This window comes from Cyprinodon tularosa, unplaced genomic scaffold (genome assembly GCF_016077235.1).
Source record: "Cyprinodon tularosa strain WSP-4 unplaced genomic scaffold, ASM1607723v1 ctg18, whole genome shotgun sequence".
Taxonomy (NCBI): Eukaryota; Metazoa; Chordata; class Actinopteri; order Cyprinodontiformes; family Cyprinodontidae; genus Cyprinodon; species Cyprinodon tularosa.
Genome location: NW_024038608.1, coordinates 75,606 through 94,904, shown reverse-complemented (window position 1 = coordinate 94,904; position 19,299 = coordinate 75,606). Strand labels below are relative to the sequence as shown.

The 19,299-nt window shown below is 38.3% G+C and overlaps 1 protein-coding gene across 3 annotated transcripts in view; it reads right to left on the bottom strand.

Annotated features, from left to right (window-relative positions):
- LOC119781587 (nck-associated protein 5-like) overlaps window positions 1-19,299 on the bottom strand; it is a 232,522-nt gene that overhangs the window by 192,357 nt on the left and 20,866 nt on the right. The window lies entirely within an intron of this gene.

Genomic DNA, 19,299 nt, shown 5'->3' with positions numbered 1-19,299 from the left:
CAGAGAAAATGAAAGACTGTTGGGAAGTGTCAGCCAAGCATCCTTCAGTTGTTACAACAGTTATCTTCAAATATATTTGAGAAAATGTTTTGATCCTGATTCTAACCATAAACAGCCCCAGAAACCGGAGCTCTTTGTAGTATAGCTTTCCACGAATACCCTCTGCTTGTTACTCCCTTATAATATTCTGATTTCCACATTGTCATCATTTTCAACAAGTTTGAAATGAACATGTTTAGCGTTGGTCTTTGCTGTTTTGGCTAGACGGAGCTAGCGCTACAGGACGTAGAACCCACTGAAGCATAAAACAACATAGGCATGTCCATGTGTAAGTTAACAGCTTACATTGTTTTCACGGTATTGCATTTACAGGGTAAATAAATATTTTTCTAATTAAGTGTTTAACTAATGTTTCTATTGTTTGTTTTTTTCTTACAAAAAGGGTCAATAAATATTAATGTTGTATTAAAGCTACAGTGTGTAATAATTACAGGGATATAAAGTCAGAAATTGAATATATTATACATAACTATGTTATTTATCATCACCTATGAGCTCAGCCTTTTAACCATAATATTTGCGTTGCCTTAGAATTCGTTATTTATAATTACATAGGAGCGGGTCTCGCAGCCATGGAGGCAGACATCTTTGCGCTACGGCAAGCGCAGAAGCAACAAACTAGCGATTGCGAGATCTCCCATTACGCTCGAAAGTAAATACGGCAAGTTGAGAGAGATTAACTGAGACGGTACTGAACAGTAGATGGCAGTATTATGCCTGAGAAGCGTTTAGTCTGCCTGAAACCAAAGAAGAAGAAGAAGCAGGTATACTGCGCCTCAGTAACAAGAAAGGTGAACAAGGCGGCAGGAGTGAGTGACTTTGCAAACTGTTTGGCACTGTGTGGCCAAACATCAGACGAATGGAGGATCATGCCTACTCTGTATCACAACGAAAAGCGGCAGACACCGAACCCCCGTCATCTAAGAAGCGGAAACACGACGAGAATAAACGCAAGCATGACAAGAAACGGCAAAAAACACGGATCAACATTGGCACGGCATTTACACGATGGAAGTCATGGATGGAGGAAAAAGGTTTTCAAAGTGACGCTCAAGTTGCCAGTTTTCTGCTGGACAGGTAAGGCCACAGCTTCATAAAATTACCACAGCTGATAGTGGCGTGTGTGAGTGTGAGAGAGACAGATATATGAAGCTGCATATTAGCGAGCTACGGATATATACCTCGGTTACTTCTCTCCGGCTCCTTTGGAGATCTTCAAGCCTTTCCTCTTCTGCTCTAGTCACCCCGCTGCCTCCTTTCTCTCGCCTGGCCCTGGCTGCACGCCCACCCCGGCCTCTCTGCCCTCTTCCTCTCCCTCTTCCTCGCGTTGTAACCCCCGTGCCACAAACAAGACTTGGACTCTGTAAACGGGGAATATATATTCTTCCAGCGAATACAATCTCGCTGTTAAACTAATGACTACAATTACTTCGTCTGTTTATATCACCATGCAAAGCAGCTCACCAAAACGTCACAACGATGTAGAAAAAATAACGGGTATATTTATTATCTAAAGTCTACATCAAATCTATACCCTACACAGACTAATGAAATACTATCTGTAAAATTATCTATGTAAACAAACCTCATTACTTGAGAAGGTAGGTGATGCGGACGTCGTGGAAGACATTTTGTCCTGTAACGCTCGCCGTATTGTTGGGGGGGAGAAGCGGTGGGGGGGAGATGTTCATGTTGCTGCAGTCTGCAGTCTGGACGTTAGATGTCGCTGAAAATTACAAACTGTAGCTTTAAAGCTCTATCAAACAGGACTCTTTTGGAAAAATGCTTCAGGACACCGCTACATTGTTCTGCCCCTTATAGCAGGTATCTAGGGTCACCACATTTAGCAAATTAAAATAAGGTACACGTATGGCCTGAGCTCCACCCCCACACCCCTACATATTGCCAAAAATGAGCAAATTCTAACAAACCACAGTTATTGTACAGTTATATAAGTCTACTGTATAATTTATGAGTAATTAAGAACCATAACCTTCATCTGGCAAAATGTCCACCAAAAACCCTTTTTTTGAGTGATTCATCCTAATTTGCTGAAGTTCTAGAAATGTTTTTGACACATCTGAGTTGTGTCCAAGGTTTTCATGAACTTTCATTGTTTTTTTACTGTTAGCTTTGAAAAATGGGAGGGAGTTTTTCCTCTCCACTGTCGCTACAAGCATGTTAAGTGTGAGGGATTGTATTTGAGTCAATGAGTCGATGCAATCAACTTGTTTTCCTTAGATAGAAAACTTTAAAACAATTTGACTGGATGATCCGGTGAACTGTAAAGTGCCATGAGATGACTTGTGTTGTGAATTGGCGCTTTAGAAATAAACTGAATTTAATTGAAAACACTTTATAAAGGGTTAAAAATATCTATTTCTTAAAATACAAAATATTCAGATATGAAAAAAAAAAAGCTGTGATAGTGATTCCACAGTAGAAATATTATTTTATGGCCTATCTTTACAAAGGTACCAGAAGTTTACGAGTAGTAGACCGTAGTAGACCGTCATCGTTGAGCTATTCTTAATTTATTATTAGTTGTATGTAGTGTAGCGCCGATGACATTTTTTGGCCCCGATACCGATACCCAATACCTGGCCTTGCAGTATCGGCCGATATGGCTTTGTCAAGCTACTGCCTACCTTTGTGAAGCAGGAAAAAACCTATTACAAAGTGAATCCAGTAGAACTTTTTATTGCCTACCTGGAATGGGTGACAATAGTTGGATAAACTTATGGCTCTCAAACAGGTATCGGTGCCCTATTTGTTGGTACTCACCGATACTGATATCACCATTTTAGGGCAGTATCGGGGCCCTGTCCGATACTGGTATTGGTGCAACACTAGTTGTATGTTATCAGTTGTATATCTTGTGTCTAAAACCATCTGGGCCCAACAAGGCGAGACATATACTGATTTTATCTATGCCTTTACCAGGTCAACTGTTAGTATGATGGGAACAACTTCAAAAGCATCATCATTATGGCGTCTCTTGGAGTAGTTCTGGTTGAAATTACCTCTCTTAGAGGCAAGAAACGTTTACCAGTGTTTCGTGTTTGTTGAATTTGTAAACTGTGGTTTAAGTTGATCTCAAAACTTTAGCAATTGGCTTTAGAACGATCAGTAGTTAGTAACCACTAATTCTTTCAGTTTTTACTTGGGTTTATTTTTTATTATATGATGGTCTAGCAGTAGTCTATGTGTAGATGGTGTAATTTAAATTTTTTTTAAATTATTATTAAGGTTATTTAAATACTTAATTGCATTCCATGTAATGAAAGGTGTCTTTTTCTATCTTTTTTCCAGCTGTGCAAACACTTTGATGTTTTTTTCGTTGTGTTGTTTTCTCTGGTTATTTTGTTTTTGTCCAACAATAGCATTTTTGATGATATATTGAAAGAGTCTAAACCTCAGTGTGCCACGTTTCCAAAAGTGTCTCATCAGTTCCAAGCTGAACCAGAATCTCTGCTCACCAGCTTCCTCACTGACACCCCATGAATTAAATCTGAATGTCAGATTGCTGGTTTTCATACAGTCCCAGAGGTCTATCCGAGGCGACACAATGGATAATGACAGTTTTCTCATTCAGAATGGAAAATGTGGAAGCTGTTATGGAAATTGTGCCATGTTTCTCCCACAACTATCCTCTAATCATGGTTTATTTTCGTCTGCTTGATTGGTGAAGTTCCTGTTCTCACTGCACAGAAATTTCTTCTCAGAGGATGTTTCCCAAAGTTCAAACCTAGAGGCGTATAATTACACAGACGACGATGAGGTAGACAAAGTGCTTTTGGCACCTCAAAGGCCAAGTATGGCAGCAGAAAGAAACTGACCTCTGCAGGGCCTCAAACATTAAGATGAAGATCAGTTTAAACGCCCCCAAATGTGACAAGCAAATCTTTGTTTTGGATTTGGTTTACTTTGAGTAGGCCACTATATGAGCAAATGCTGAAACAGGTTAAAGGGATTGCTGCAGACGCAATCTCAATATTTTAGTAGTAGTAACAGTCAGTAATAGTTTGACCAAGCAAATTTGATCATATTGTAGTATAATTGTTAAAAAGTACCTTGTTATTTGAATATAAAATGTATCAAGTTTTATAAGTGCCCCCTTTCAATAAATAAATTTGGCAATTTTTCTTATTAAAATTTGCCTTGAATAAAGATGAAGTACACATATCCCAATATTTACTTTAGTATGTTGTTCTAAATAAAAAAACATCCTTCATTAAAATCATCTTTTTAAAAATAAGAGATTAATTTCAATATGTCAGTCATGATTTCATATTTCCTGGTATATATTGAGTGGGAAATTTGCTATATACAGTAGTAAACAAACAGGTTTTTTTTTTATGGGATAAGATTTGTTACCAGAAAGCCTTGTTGCAACAAATGAATGTTCAAATAAAAATGTTTTGTTCTTCTTTTTGGATAAATTATGAAGGCAAATGAAGGAACCTTTTGTAGGTTTCCTTAAAATAAATTGGGATTGTTCAGGAATGTTGTATTAATTTTCAAAAAGATCTTTATATATTTTCACACGTATGTGGGGTGACCAAATGTCCACTTTCAAAATTCTGTGATTCGGGTGTGATTGTAAATTCATGAAAATGTCCAGGTTTCACTGTTTTTCATTGGACCATAATAATATGCTTAAATGGCTGGCGCTTTGCTTAGAATACTACGGTACTTTGTTGCCAAACTTAATTGTCGAGGAACTGCCTTGTAGGAGGGTCTAGCGAGACACCCATCCACACACAGGAAGCAGAGCAACCAGCATTGGACAGAAAATGGCAAAACAAAAGTGCAGCTTCACAGATTAAATGCAAAGAAATTTGCTTGTTCCATCTAATAAAGGTGCTGGAGATCTCAAAGCCCACATGGACATTATTTAACTGTATTCATGTGATTGTAATTTTGTTACTGATTGTTACAGATTTCGTTTTGCTACAGAAGTTATTTTTGTACCATTTAGGTATAATAAAGCACATTCGTTAACCCCATAGAAGCCTGTCTTAATCTGTCTCGATGCTAGGAAAGTCTCAAAATTTTTGGAAATCAAAATATTGGCTACTCAAGGACTGGTTATACTCCCTGCAGCAGTGTGACGCAGTGAACTTGATGCAGACATTTTTGATTTATGCTCAATTTTGAGCGTGGTCTGCGCTATACGCTGTGGGTCTAGCTACAGCCGAGGCGGAGAGGAAGTGGGAGCGAGTTTGTCCATTAACGGAGGGACATGAGGTCGAAAAAGAGCGCGGATCTAGGTGGAAAAGGGGTCCAAGCGTTCTCGCGCACCGCATTCTTCTAGCTGGTCCAACATCACGAGTTGTTTTCCGCTATTGCGGTCATAAAAACAAAGGAGCCGGCCTCCTGTCTGTGGTCACCTACAATTTGCGAGATAGCAGAGCAGAGTGTCTGCGGAGGGGGCGGGGACATCTTTTTGTTCACTGCAACACCTACGCAGAAGACCTGGTTTCGAAGTATAAATCAGCCTTTAACCATATGGGCATAATGGGCAGTTACCCAGGTACCACTGATAAAGGGAGGTCTAAGAGCCCCCGATTTTTATTTTTTTATGTGTTTCAATCTTTATACTGGTTTTATGTAAGTGCAAACTTGCTTTTGTTGAAAGATTTCTGATTGCTTTGCGAAACCATATTAAGTGACTTAGCCTATCAAAGGTAGTTTACTTGCCTTGGTTCCCCCTCAAAGTCATTACAGCACTCAAAACAGGTCCACATGTGAGTAGGAAATAATCAAGAGACACATAAAAAATCAAGAAAAGGACCATGCACTTATACTAAGATCCTTTTTTTAGTTAATAACTTTAAAGCAGCTGACTGGCAGGTGGTGTTCAACATCAAAAACTCATCCTTCCATAAGCACCTGGCCCAGCCTCGGTGAGGAATTTATGAGCTCATTTTCCGCCACGGATCAGCTGTTTGAAGAATGCCGAAGGGACGCTGGCGTGAAAAACCATTGCCCACCCCGAGCACATTCCTGTCAGTGACTAATTATTTACAGTCAAAGCTTCAGTTGTGAAATAGACAAATAGTCATGAAGTATTATGCAAGCAAATACTCCCACTAATGTTTTAATGATGAGAAACTGGACTGATGCCATTGGTGTTTGGAATATTTAGCCAGTATAAAGCATGATATAATGGGAATTAGGCAATTTAGGTAGAATATATGGAAGCATGTCTCTCTAATAAAGGTTTATATTACAATAACGCATCCTTTGGCAATTCAAGTGCGCCTCATTTGTCAGTAAATACTCATGATTCTAATTTCCTTATAATGATTTTGGCTTGAAAATTTAATATGGTCCAAAATGATTGACTGTTTGGGTAAATCATCTTCAGCGAATGAGACTGGCCGTTTGTCAAGGCTTCAACTAGATTAATGGAAAAATAACATGAATGTAATATTATAAATTAAGGCCAATATTTGTGGCTTGGAAGAATCAAGACTGGAATAATTTACATCATCTGTCTGGTCAAAAACGGTTGGTAAATTACAAGGCTGAGAGATTCCGAAGCATTGCTGTCATGTAAAAATGGGAAAGATGGGGTTTTATTGTAAACTCTTTTAGTTCTTAGCAATAAGTGTTGAAAAAATAAAATAAAAAAAGAAATGTCCAGGTGTCAGGAAGCGTCATAGCTCTGAACACCTGTTAGGAACTCACCCGACAGGCCTGTCAGGAACAGGTGAGGCAGTTACTTTGGTAGGGAATGCAAATGGTTTTTTTTTTTCATCTTGTCTTTAGGCGTACGCATGGCCGGGACAACCTCGGTTTAAGACACATGCAAGGACGGAGTGATTCGTGTCAACTTGTGCAAAAAGCACAAGCATAGACTCATCAGTCAGTACAAAATGAAGCAAACAAGAACAGCCCTGAGCTCTTATTTAGGACATAAATCAGCGGGTAAAGTGGTTTCTGCATGTATTTACTCAGTCTGCAGCTGATGTGGAAACACATTAATATTTCATGTGGATAGGACAGCAAGACATTAAATGCTTCCAAGATCTCTATATGAAACAAACTGCTGGGCAGAAACTTAAGATTCTGAAAAAAAAAAAAAAAAAAAAAAAAAAAAAACAGAATCAGACTTTTAAAGTATGGAAGACCTTATTATTTTTTTTTTTTTTATTCATAGATTAAGTTCATAGATTTTTTTTTTTTTAGTTTTTTTTCTGTATTGCCCAACCCCTGTTAATATTGCCATTATAATAATTAAATTTTTGTTATGTGGTCAGTTTAGTATTTCTACTTCAAGGAAGACGGACAATAAGACATTTGAATTTATTCAGCAAAAATTTTCAGATAACCAATAAAAAAATATATATATCTAAAATTCACTTCTGTTGATGATTTTGTTATGTACGTATAAATTAGTAGAATGACAAAACAAATTAGTACAGTATGTATTAATATGAAATTTGAATAAAAGGAAAAATTTTAAAAAGGATTACGAAGAATTTTAAATTAGTATTTTTTAATAATAGAAAATAAAAACATGTATATTAAATTCTTTCAAATTTATTAACATTGCTTCATAATGAATCACATAGAATTAGAAACTAAAACACACATAAAATATAAGTTATTTAAAACAAGCAATTAAGCAATAATGTAAAAAAGAATAGATTTTAATTTATGTAGATAAAAGATTCAAATTAGACGTTAAATCAGTTTTATGGTTTCCAAAATGAGCCACACAACTGTGGGGCTCATCTCATTCTGTCATGTACCGCTGCCTTTAAAAAGCGATATTTTCACCCATAAACCGGACATTTACACTTTTGTTTTAGAAAGCCGAGCATAAAAGGGCCCTCTGAGATCCCAGCTGAGGGTTTGGCCCTGCGCCCAATGGGACGGATTCAGTCAATGGACAGCCTGTGTGCAGGAGATTCAATGTGGCATGATATATCCCCTCACTCCAATACCACCCACTGTCTCACCCCCAGTCTTCTAGAGGGGTGTAAAGGCGTAGCTGCCCCAGCTGCAAGGTGAGGACATGGGTTTCTGTTTGCTAACAGATGCTGCACCCCCCCCCCTCAGCTTTGGGGTGATAATCTGCACATCAAATCCTGTTAGCGCCTCACTGCCAGCTACATCTTCTCCTAACCTAACCCTGCCTGATCAGTATACACTAAACAAACTCCCATGGAAAACGGGCTTGAGTGCCAGGTGGACGGGGTCGACACCCTGAGTCATGTCCAGCTTTGCTCTGGTTGCAAGTTTTGTTTTTCTTTTAGCGTAAAATAAAAAAGATCTCCACTTGAAGCCATTATATATATGTGTAATACAACAATCAAAATGTCTTTTTTTGGAATTTTCAGCATTTAAATTATTATTTTTGTCCAATATGGTTCCAATATTACTGTGTTCCAATACTATTGGATGATTGAAGACAGATAATTGCAAAGGTTTTGGTCACATTCTGAGAAATGCCATAATTTATGAGTCAGATCAAATTATGGTTTTGGTTTTCTGTTGTTTTTTTAAAGCAGTAAACAAATGGATATAGGGAATAACAGTGTTTTTCAAGGAAACGATCTCTGACTCCTTGACAGTTCAAGTAGATACACAATCAATTGGTGTAAGTGTTGAATTAATTTATAGAGTAGCTTGAGTAAAGTGACTTCAAAGAAGATCTTGATTATAACTGCAGGGTGTTTACTAACCTGATTGGAATTCATGAACCACAGAAAAGGGAGGAAACCAAGAAAAAATCTCCCAACCCAAAACCGGTCCAATCAACCTTGACTGAAGTTAGCCGTCAAATGACTTCTGGAGAAAAAGACTAAGCTATTTGGCCAAAATGACAAAAGAATTGCGAGTAGGAATAAAAATCTAGCTTTCTAAAGGTAAGAATACAGCTCCAAATTTGTCAAATACGATGTTGGCTGCATCACGCTGTAGGATTCTTCTGTATCCAAGTGTTCCTCTGTGGTGTACAAAATCCTTGAATCAATAAACAAGTTTAAGTATCTTTAAATGAATTAACTATTGCTAATTTAGCAGCTTGGTGGTTGAAACATGGACACAGTTGGGTATTCCAGCTAGAGAATCATCTAAACCAAAATCTCAACAGGTATGGATCCCTACAATGACTCGTCAAAAAAACTACACCACATTGAAAATATATATATTAAACACTGCCAGTTAAAAGGAGTTCTTTCAAATCTGCTAGTAGCTTGATGGTAAAGGAAAGACAGTAGTCAAAAGGAAATCGAACCAAATCCTACTAGGGAAAATCCACCTAAAGAGAATCATTGAAGTGTGTGGGATGTATTGAGGTTGGTAGATGATCCAAATACAGAGCTGTGATGTAAAGAAGATTTCTTGCAACATTTAATGAATAAGTAAAACACAAAATCCACAGTCCAGAACCAATTGTTCAGAAACTCAGGGACCAAAAAAAACTGGGTGACACTGGGGAGGAATAGACCTAAGGAAAGATTAGGATTCTGCAATGAGTAACTGAACAGGAGGTGTATATGTGGGAGACAGAAACGATGTGAGGATTAATTAGCTTACAGGGAGCAGGTGTAGACAGAAGTAACTAGAAGGACCTAAGGGGAAAGGAAAGGACATTAGGGCGCAACAAAGAATAACCAGAGGAGCAAAACTAAGAATACAAAAAAATTTTTGTAATCTAAACACTTCTGAAAAAAATAAAGCATACATAAGAAACTCAAAAATAAAAACTAAAATGGAGAAAAAATGGTCCAGAATGTAAGATCATAAAACAAAGGGTCTTTCAGTAGAGTTATGAATTGGCAAAGGATTAAATCATCTGCCCCATGTCTAAAGTCTTCTAGTAGGAAGTGGCTTAATATAAACCAGTCACAAGAAAAGGAAGTTTGCACTTTCTTCCGCAAAGGGATGAACAGCTGATCTGATTAGGGTTCTTGGAGTGGAATGAAGCACAAAAAGTGTCACAATCAAAGCTTTATTTTCGTATAACTGCCCCTCTAATCTGCCCAAACGACAATAGTTCCCCCCTCAGCTGTGCGGCTGTCTTGCCCTCATTATAGACTATACAGCGAATGTCTCTAAGCAGACTTCGGGATCTGATAAAATACCGGAGGGGAAGCGGCAGTTTAAGTTTGGTGGAACATTACATGTGACTCTGCCCGCACGCAGCCCCGGTATCCACTTTGATCTGGCTCACGATTGTAGGAGGAGAGTCTATAATTGGCCCCTCATCTAGAAGGACAAAAGAGCAGCATCATGGAATAAAGGGAAATAGACGTCCAATTATATAAGCCGGACGATGGCCCGGAGCACGAGTGGACGGACTACAAGTAAAATCTGTTAGTCCAGGAATGAACTCTAGAGATTCCTCTTTTATGTTTTCACTGATTGCTGTTGGCTTTGATTGAGCAATAAACCTTGACTTAATAAGGATAACAGTAAGTGTAACCTTACACACAGCCTGGGCCAAAAGACCAATGCTTTTTTATGGATAGCAATATATTGTAATGCCTAACTTTAAATGATAAAGAAATCCTTTTTATTGTCAGGTCTTGTAGGGTCATTGAGAAACCATGATTGAGTTGTCTTTGGACCAATATTATTCAATGTTGCTTTGTCAAATATGAGATCTTTTGTCATTCAAACGTGAAATGGATATGAATTGCATTAATTGGGTTGGGGATTTAATGCATACCAAATTCAGACAACCAAAATAAAGGGCGTAATAACTATTACAGGATTCAACGAGCCACTGGGCAAAAATTGGTTGAAAAGACAGTGACAAGAAGAGAGGATTTACCTCTGAACAACGTCCATGTTTGGTTGAAAAATGAAAGGTGAAAAGCCCTGATTTTCAGATCGCAAGACGTCGCAAACCCAGTTTACAATGTCTTTTCAGTGTCGTCAATTACTGGACTAAATCAAGAATATGATGGACAAACCACATTTAGTCTAAAAACCAATGTCTAAATGATGTCTGCCCACTGAGCACAAACCATTTGAAAAGAAAGTGAAAAGACGACATGATTTACATCCAAACGGCGTCTACATTTGGTTGAAAAGTAAAAGGTTAAATGTTGCAATTTTCAAATCGTTGAAAAGATGTTGAAAACTGGGTTTGCAATGTCTTTTCAACGTCTATTATTGGACTAAAGCTGGACAAAATTAGATTATAAACACAGACAAATTTTCAAAAACTTTTCTGGACTAAATCAAGACTATGACGGACCAACCAGATTTAGCCTAAGAACTAATGTTTGAAAACGTCTAGTGATTGGGGTGCAGTGACGTTCCCTACCCAATTACCGACCAAAACAACAACCAAAAATTTCCCTTTTAAGGAGACAGACTTTCCCTTGTATTGTACTAAAGGGAAAATCCGATCAGCAAGGAATAATCAATGGATCATTATCTATACCTAAAACTATTACGTTTGCGGTGATTTTGTAAATCACTGATCACTGAGTCCGGCACCGGACATTTTAGCCTAAAAATAGTAACACCTTACTCTTGACAGTGCGGTAAGCCTAGCGTCATTCTCCCCGCTTTACAAGCGAAATCAGTGGGAACAACTAGACACTCCTGCAATTAACAAGTATTTAAGAGTTCGTCAGGACTTCACCATTGACATTCGTGAGAGCTATAGTTAAAGTGACAATGCCCACATGCATGGCAGTTGGATGTTGTAATACTTTGGGTAAAACTCGGGTAAAAGTGAAAGAAATATGTATTTCACCTTCCCAATTCATGATCCACCACATCGTCATTGGATTGCCAACTTGAAGATGGAGAATTTGCAACTCAACTTCTGGCCAGAGAAAAAACTCTTAATATGTAGCCAACATTTCGAAGAACACATTTTTCAAGCTCACTTGGATAATAGCGCATTGTGACAAACACCAGATACAGCACTGGGACTTGATCAACAGCCGATACTGCACTGTGACGTCACAAACCGGTAGATGGCAGTAGCGTTCTTTGACAAACATAGATGTCAGCAGTAAATCGCATTCAAAAGAAAATTGCTCTTAATTAAAAAACGTATCATTTCACAGTATGGAATAACTTCCTAGTTAAAGTACTTTCAGAAGTTTGAATTCTGAATATGACCGGACTTTTCCTTTACACGGTGCGTAAACAATTAACATATTCTCATTATCAGTTCGTATGAAATTGTACGGAAAGTTATGCACACTATTTCGTACGTTTTTGGACGTTTTTCCTCAAAAACCTACATCAGTGCGCATGCGCTGGCAGACAGAAAAAAAAAACAGATCCGCGGACGGACGTAAAACTGGGAAAAACAGTGCAATGATCACTTATTCATGTCTCTAACTACGTTGCTTGCTGTTTTATATCTTAGGGTTAGGGTTAGGGTTAGGGCTAATAGTAATTTATATTCTATGTTCGTGAATGGTGCGTCAGATGCGCATAAGACGAAAAAAACGTCCAAAACGTACGAAATTAAGGTGCATAACTTTTCGTACGATGTCATACACACTCATAATGAGAATACACTGAAACAATAGATTTTGAGGGATTTTCTTTGGACTTGAGTTTATAAGCTTTATGTCAGATTTGAGTTTTTCAACTAAATAAATAGGGGAGGAAGGGGTTTGGCAATGTGACAGGAGCTGCTGGTACAATACCTAAAGATTCTGTTTAAATATAGACCTTTGCTGAGTTTTATTTATTGTTCATTTTGGAGCCTTTTATACCAGAATGAAGATTTACCAAAAAGGGGTAGGCTTAAAATGAATGAAAAAGTGGTAAATTCCCCAAAATAAGCTGGAAAAGACCCATCTTTAAAGCGTGGAAGCCAACTATAAACAAGCTCCTTTTCTGTCGGACAATCCTTTTGCTCTTTTAAAGCCAATGTAAACCCCCACTGAAAGTTAACTATTTAAGAAACCTAAACCTAATAAACAGATGACCTCAAATTACTGCAGTCTGTTGGATCGCAGAGAGGTAGGGCAGGATTTGACAGGATATGATGCACTGATCCATAAATTACTGTATAATTGCTCTAATAAAAACAGAAGCTAAGCTTTAACTGAATGGAAAAACAAGCAAGTGGCCCTGAGAATTATTAAACCAATTTACAAGCGGCTGGTGGCAGCTTAGTATTACAGCGTGTGGTTATACAGAAGTGACTTTTTTTTTTTTTTTTAGTTTGGAGTTAAGGGAAAACCAGGGTTGTAATCGCTCGCTGTGAGGCTCATGAGAGAGGAAGTGTTCCCATGAGAAGATGGAGGGAAAACTCCCCATCTTCTGCCACTCAAACGCAGCGAGTGTCTCTGAGTCTGCCGGGTTTCCCACACCCTAGGGCCCGTGGCTACCCACACGGAGGGCCCAGGTATGCCTGGTATGTCACCTGCACGCCGAGGGAGCCTTTAGAGATGTGGACAAAGAGGCAGTTGCCACCCCTGGCGAGAGACTTTGTTTAATCACTCAAGATGAAGTGTGAGATTCTGAGTTCTAGGAGAGAAGGTTGAAATCTCTTTATGTAATGTTTTACCTATGGAGTGAAGTTTGTTACATTATTTACACAAATGGTACGGAAAAAATAAATTGCAATCCAAAGATGAAATTTTGAAAAAAAGTTTTAATCAAAGAAAGTAGAGTAAATTCAAAATATTTCTGATTTTTTTTTTCAATTTCTTATGTTTTATACTTTTAAATTTATTCATCTGTTGTTGTTTTTTTTTTGCATTTTATATTTGAAATGTATTTTTCTTTACATTTCGATTTACATATTAATTATATTTATTTTTCTTCAGACTACGTTTATGGGTTGCATTCTCCTCTTTTCTTTTAATAAAATGTAAAAAACAAAAAAAAAAAATTCAAATTGAAATGACCTCACTTTTTGCCCATAGACTGTCGGAGATAGCCCCACCGCGATCTTGATGGAATGAACAGGAGAAGATTGATGTTTTTCAAGAGTTTTTCATTTTTAATTTCCAATTACAAAACCCTTTTTTTTTTCTTGCATTATTCATGGAGCAAAACTCACTCCATAGAAGCCCACCCAGAACGCAGTTCCTAAAGACAACACCAAGTGCGCAACAAGGAAGCGCCTCGTCCCATAAGCCAGACACATGGCGTGAGAAGGAGGCTTGCATCGGGAACTACGGTGTCGCTGCGCTCCCTCTGCACAATTATACTCAATTAGTTTGAGCTGCTTGGTAATAATTTCAGAAACCTTTCATCCAACTGCCTCAAAGCTCCGCAGCCAATCAGATACCTCTGAGCATTTCCACCATCAGAGCCACAGGCCTCTCTTTTCACCCCCTGCTTGGTTTAATGTCTCCACTCTGCCTTTTAACAACTAGGCGTAACAAGGAGAAGGAAATCCAACCGACTTCATCCCGGAACACACAACCTCGGTTACTTGACCTTAAATTTAGCGTGGACCACGGCTAATTTGTCTGTTTCGGGACAGTTATATTGTGTTGGGCGAACGAAACAAGAGCATGGCAGCAAAGCATGTTTATATCAGGACTCAGCTTGACAAAAGCCAGGGGGATTGGGCTGCACTCCTACACTTTTGGAGATAATCAGGAAAGCACAACCTCATGCTGTTTATTCAATACAACTCACAGCTATTCAGCGAGCGTTTAATCAGTAATTTGGAACCCTTGATTATTAACTCTCCCCTGCAGAGTGTTTTCAATTTGGCCTTTTGTTATCAATTATCTCTAAGGATGATTGCACTGCTGCACAGATTATAAATGCTGAAAGGGGAAAAGGGGGCATAGAGGAGAAAACAGGGACATATCTTCACCTCTTTGGGCCAATTTAGGTTGATGAGTGACTTTCTGGAAATCCATTTAATGCCTCATCTTATTAAGAGGCGTACAACACTGATTCACTTGACGGAAACTCAACTGTTACATTTTATTTTTGTATATTTCAAGCTCTTTGAGACAGGGCCTGGATCCCTGTTGCATCAACTCACACCTATAATCATTAAGCTTTCCTTAAATGATCACACATCTCACATGTTTTGTTCATCACATCCTACATTGAGCACATGAGGTCTGTGTTTGTCAAACCAGATGCAGCTAAGGTGGGAAAACTGGCAAAAATCCCAGAAATCTGCTATTTCTTGTCCACACAGTTTGTGTGTAAAGGTGCAACACCTCATACTCCCTAAAACCTTTTAAAGGGTGCTCAAAATATGTTCTGCCCTGCAGAGAATGGGATGGCCCTGACAAAAAAATTAACCCTATAAAATATATATTTTCATTGACATCTTCCTAATCTTAAAACGTCCTAAACTTCCCGGGCCTAAATACCCTGGAGAATTTTTAAATTGTGAAAATAGTTAGAGCCAACAACATGTATTCGTTTTAAGGGAAACTACTTATGTAGCTTACCTGAGTGGTAAACCTACCTATATGTACCTAATAAGATGAGACCGTTAGAGTGAAAACTATAAAGCCTGATGCCAAGCATGGCTACGTTCATTCAGTAGCCTGAAGTTACCAAAATCTGATTTTTTTTGCCCAAACAAAAGCATGAACAACACAGATCGGATGCGACCAAAGCCACTTGGCTATGTGGTCCTGAGCCCGATACGAGTCTGATCCGATAACGGCTAGGTCGCATTTCTTTTTTAAATTTTTAGTTATACTTTGATTCACGTCTTTCCGTGTTTTCTAGTTTATTGGAGTCATTTTCATTTTGTGATAGTCTAGTTATTTGTGATTGTATTTGAGTTCTTAGGTATTTCTTGTTTGCCCTCTGTTGCCCTCTTGTGGCAGTCTATTTTTTCACTAGCTCCCTTCTAGGCTCCTCTGTCCACACCTGCTACCTATCTGCTTATTAGCCTGGTCTTTGTTTAGTCTCCCATTTATACACCTCATGTTCAGTCACTGTTTGCTGGTTCCTTATCATTTCCATTTTCCTGCATGTCTCCTAGATTTTGGTTCTCTGTACTTGTTATTTTGGATGTTTGGTTCAGTTTCCACTTTTGGACAGTAAACCTACAAGAACTCAACTCTACCTTCCTCGTCTCTACATTTGGGTCCTCCAAAACCTCCACACAACCTGACAATCTGTAATGACACTTTAACATCACTTAACATTACAAACCATGTTTCACATATTCTTATTCATCTTTTGTTAATTCTGTATTATGTACAAAACAAATTAATATAATGATTTGTTTTGTATGAATTCACATTGTAATTGAAAAAACTTTTTTATACCCCTCTACATGTTAGGGTAAAAATCTAATCAATATGTTAACTTGATGTTGCATAGAGAAAATAGCTATTAAAATGTATTCCAAAATTAGCATTTATTTTTTTACAGAAGTGGGGGAACCCAGCCACCAGTGATGTTTTGCGTCAAAATGTAAAGGCGGGTTTACACCAAACAATACACAAGGCAAATTCTGCGCTTGACATTTCGCAAACATTACGTCTCAAACAGTACCTACGGCCCACCCACTTTACTACGTCATAAAATAGGAGGAACAACATCTGCCTACTGGTTCCATTGGTCTGTTCAACTGAACCTGGCACACCAGAATTTTACAGAGAAAGTCACCTTGTTGTTGTTTTTTTTTTATGATTTTATTTTGTTTTTTGTAGAAAGCCAAACACTGGCATTGTCGCAGGAGTTCTTGCCTCCACCACATCTTCCAGAGATGCTTTGAGTTCAGGGAATCCAGAAGCTATGGTTGGATTACGGTTGCTTTCCATGGTATCCGTCTGTCTATCTGACCCAAAACTGTTTAAAAGCATAGTGCAAGAGGCCAGGCAGAGATCTCAAAAGAGCTGGGCAGAGGCAGGGGCTGGCTGGGACCAGGTCCGGAGCTACAAGAGGATGACGATGAAAGCCATCCTTCTATGGGCTAAATTTAGATGGCTTTTTAAAAGCTATCTACAAACCTTAACAGACCATTCCTTATTTTATCCTATGTTATTATCATTATTTATTTATTTTTTCATTTTGGCTTAAAAACCCTGGTCTCCACTGCTTTCCTTCACCCCATGTCACTGCCACATGCAGTCCTTAAATAATTCACACAACTTAAATTGACAGAATAGTTCTGATTTTTGAATTTGAGCGCTTCTTAAGGTCCAGCAGGCATTTTCAAAGGGTCTGTTTTTGCACTAATTGTGTAGCTCTCATCTAGAAACGCATTACATAGGAATAACATATAAAACAGTCGCTTAATCTTTCGCAATCGATGAGAATACAGCATAAGAGAGCCAAAAAGTCTAAATAGATGTTTATTCATTCCAACAAAGTAAGATTAAAATCCATCTGATGGAATCCACATGGTTATAGTGCGTGACTGGGTCCCTTTAAAGTAGAATATATATAAATGACTGGGGTCACCGTGGTTTTGGTCACGTTTGGGACCAAATTAGTCACAAACTATTAGTCTCCTTCTTTGAACACTTTCAGCTCCTAAAGTAGTTGAATTTAGAATTAAAAGTGTTAAAGGATATCCTCTAAAATGTTTTATTTTTTCTGAAAACTTTGTTTGACTAAACCTTTTTTGCAAATACACGCAGTCCACATTAAATCTTTCTTTAAGGTTCACCTTCTTATAGCGTAGCCTGCAAATCATTTCTTTTGTTGCTCCATTTTGGCGACGGATTCCCCGTTTTAAATTAAAGCATTCATCCTAATTAAATGATCAGATCTTCAATCCTCTTTGGATCAAATATTGAACGTATTTTCTGTATTTCTTGGCATCAGATCTTAGAGTACTTCCATCATTTGAACCGAGATAACAGAGCAAGTCTGGAAGGAATGCTGCAACGACACAGTTGACGAGACGAGACGCATCCTGATTTATTATTAATTCCCAGCAGCAGTTGGGGGCTTTTGTGAATGTTTGATTTTCTCCAACATTTAGGATGACGTCTGGGTGATGGCACCATATTGTCTGCTGTTCAGTGGCTGTTTTTATTTATTTATTTTTTTTTTTTATCAGCTTTAGCTCTATACTGCAGCTATAATTGCTAAAACTGAGCACACAGAAGCTTGAGTTGCTGTGAGACTGAAAGTGGGTCATGTTTGCGGTATGGCTTTATGATTCAGCACGCTCACATTTGTCCAGCCGACTATCCATGCATGCATTTTTTCTCCCTTTTTTTCTCTGCGCGTCATTTGCATCTAAAGAAAAAAACATAAATCTGCCCTTCCATTCTTTTTTTCCTATGATTTATTGGAGAAGCAGGAGCGTGTGGAAGCTGAGGTCTCGTAATAGTGGGACAGAGAGGAGCCTGGAGTCCTTCTGGTGAATGTCCAGCATTAAAAATTACAAAAATCTTTTCATTTCTGCAGCAAATCTGATGGTGAACAACACAGACATGAAGGATTTCCTTAGCATATGCACATATTTCATATGATTTACTTCATATAAAGACTCATTTGTTGCGCTCAAGTCACTTGAATTCATTTGATATTACTTAGCTGGTTAAATGTGCATAAATCCTGGTTGCAGAATGCCCAGATAGAGTTTAATCTGGTCTGTTAGTCCATCCTTAAATTGGGGCACATGCTGTTTGTGGCCCCTGGCATAGATAAACCCACAGACTCCCAAAAAATGCTGCTTTCCCTGGGAGGATATGAGCTTCAGATGTATGTATTTTTTCAGGAATTTCAGCAAAAAACAGCAGCTTTTCTCTTTCTCTTGTAACCATTTATGGACCTGCCAAACGTTTACTTTAACCTATTTTATTCACATAAAATGTGCTATTGAAGACAGATATTCCACCAGGGAAACAGAACATATGACATATGTCGCCGTATATCCCATCCTCATACAAAATATCCCATGAACATTCTGAAAAGTCTCAATTTAAGGTCTTTCTTCCTTTTTTTAATCTAACAGTTGGTCAGCGATTCATCTGATTTGGATCATGTTATCCGGCTCCGTCATGTTCACAGTAACTGGGGCAGCACTTGGGGTTACGTAACTGCCGTGTTGCTGGGTTGATTCCATCGCCCCTATTTATTTTTATCGTTTGATGCCCGCCTGCTGATGAAACTCTTTTCATCATGCTACGATGTGCACGGCGAAACCCGACGGCCCCTCCATGGAGTTTTTTTTTTTTGTAAAGCTGATGGTATATGCTGCCAGCCTGCTTTAAGTAGGTCAACACAGTCAGGGGGGTAGAGGGGCATTCCACAGAGAAAAGAGTGTTGCATGAATCATAAATGATGCAAAGGTACTAAAATGAAAAAAAAATAAGTGTTTTATTGAGATTTGAT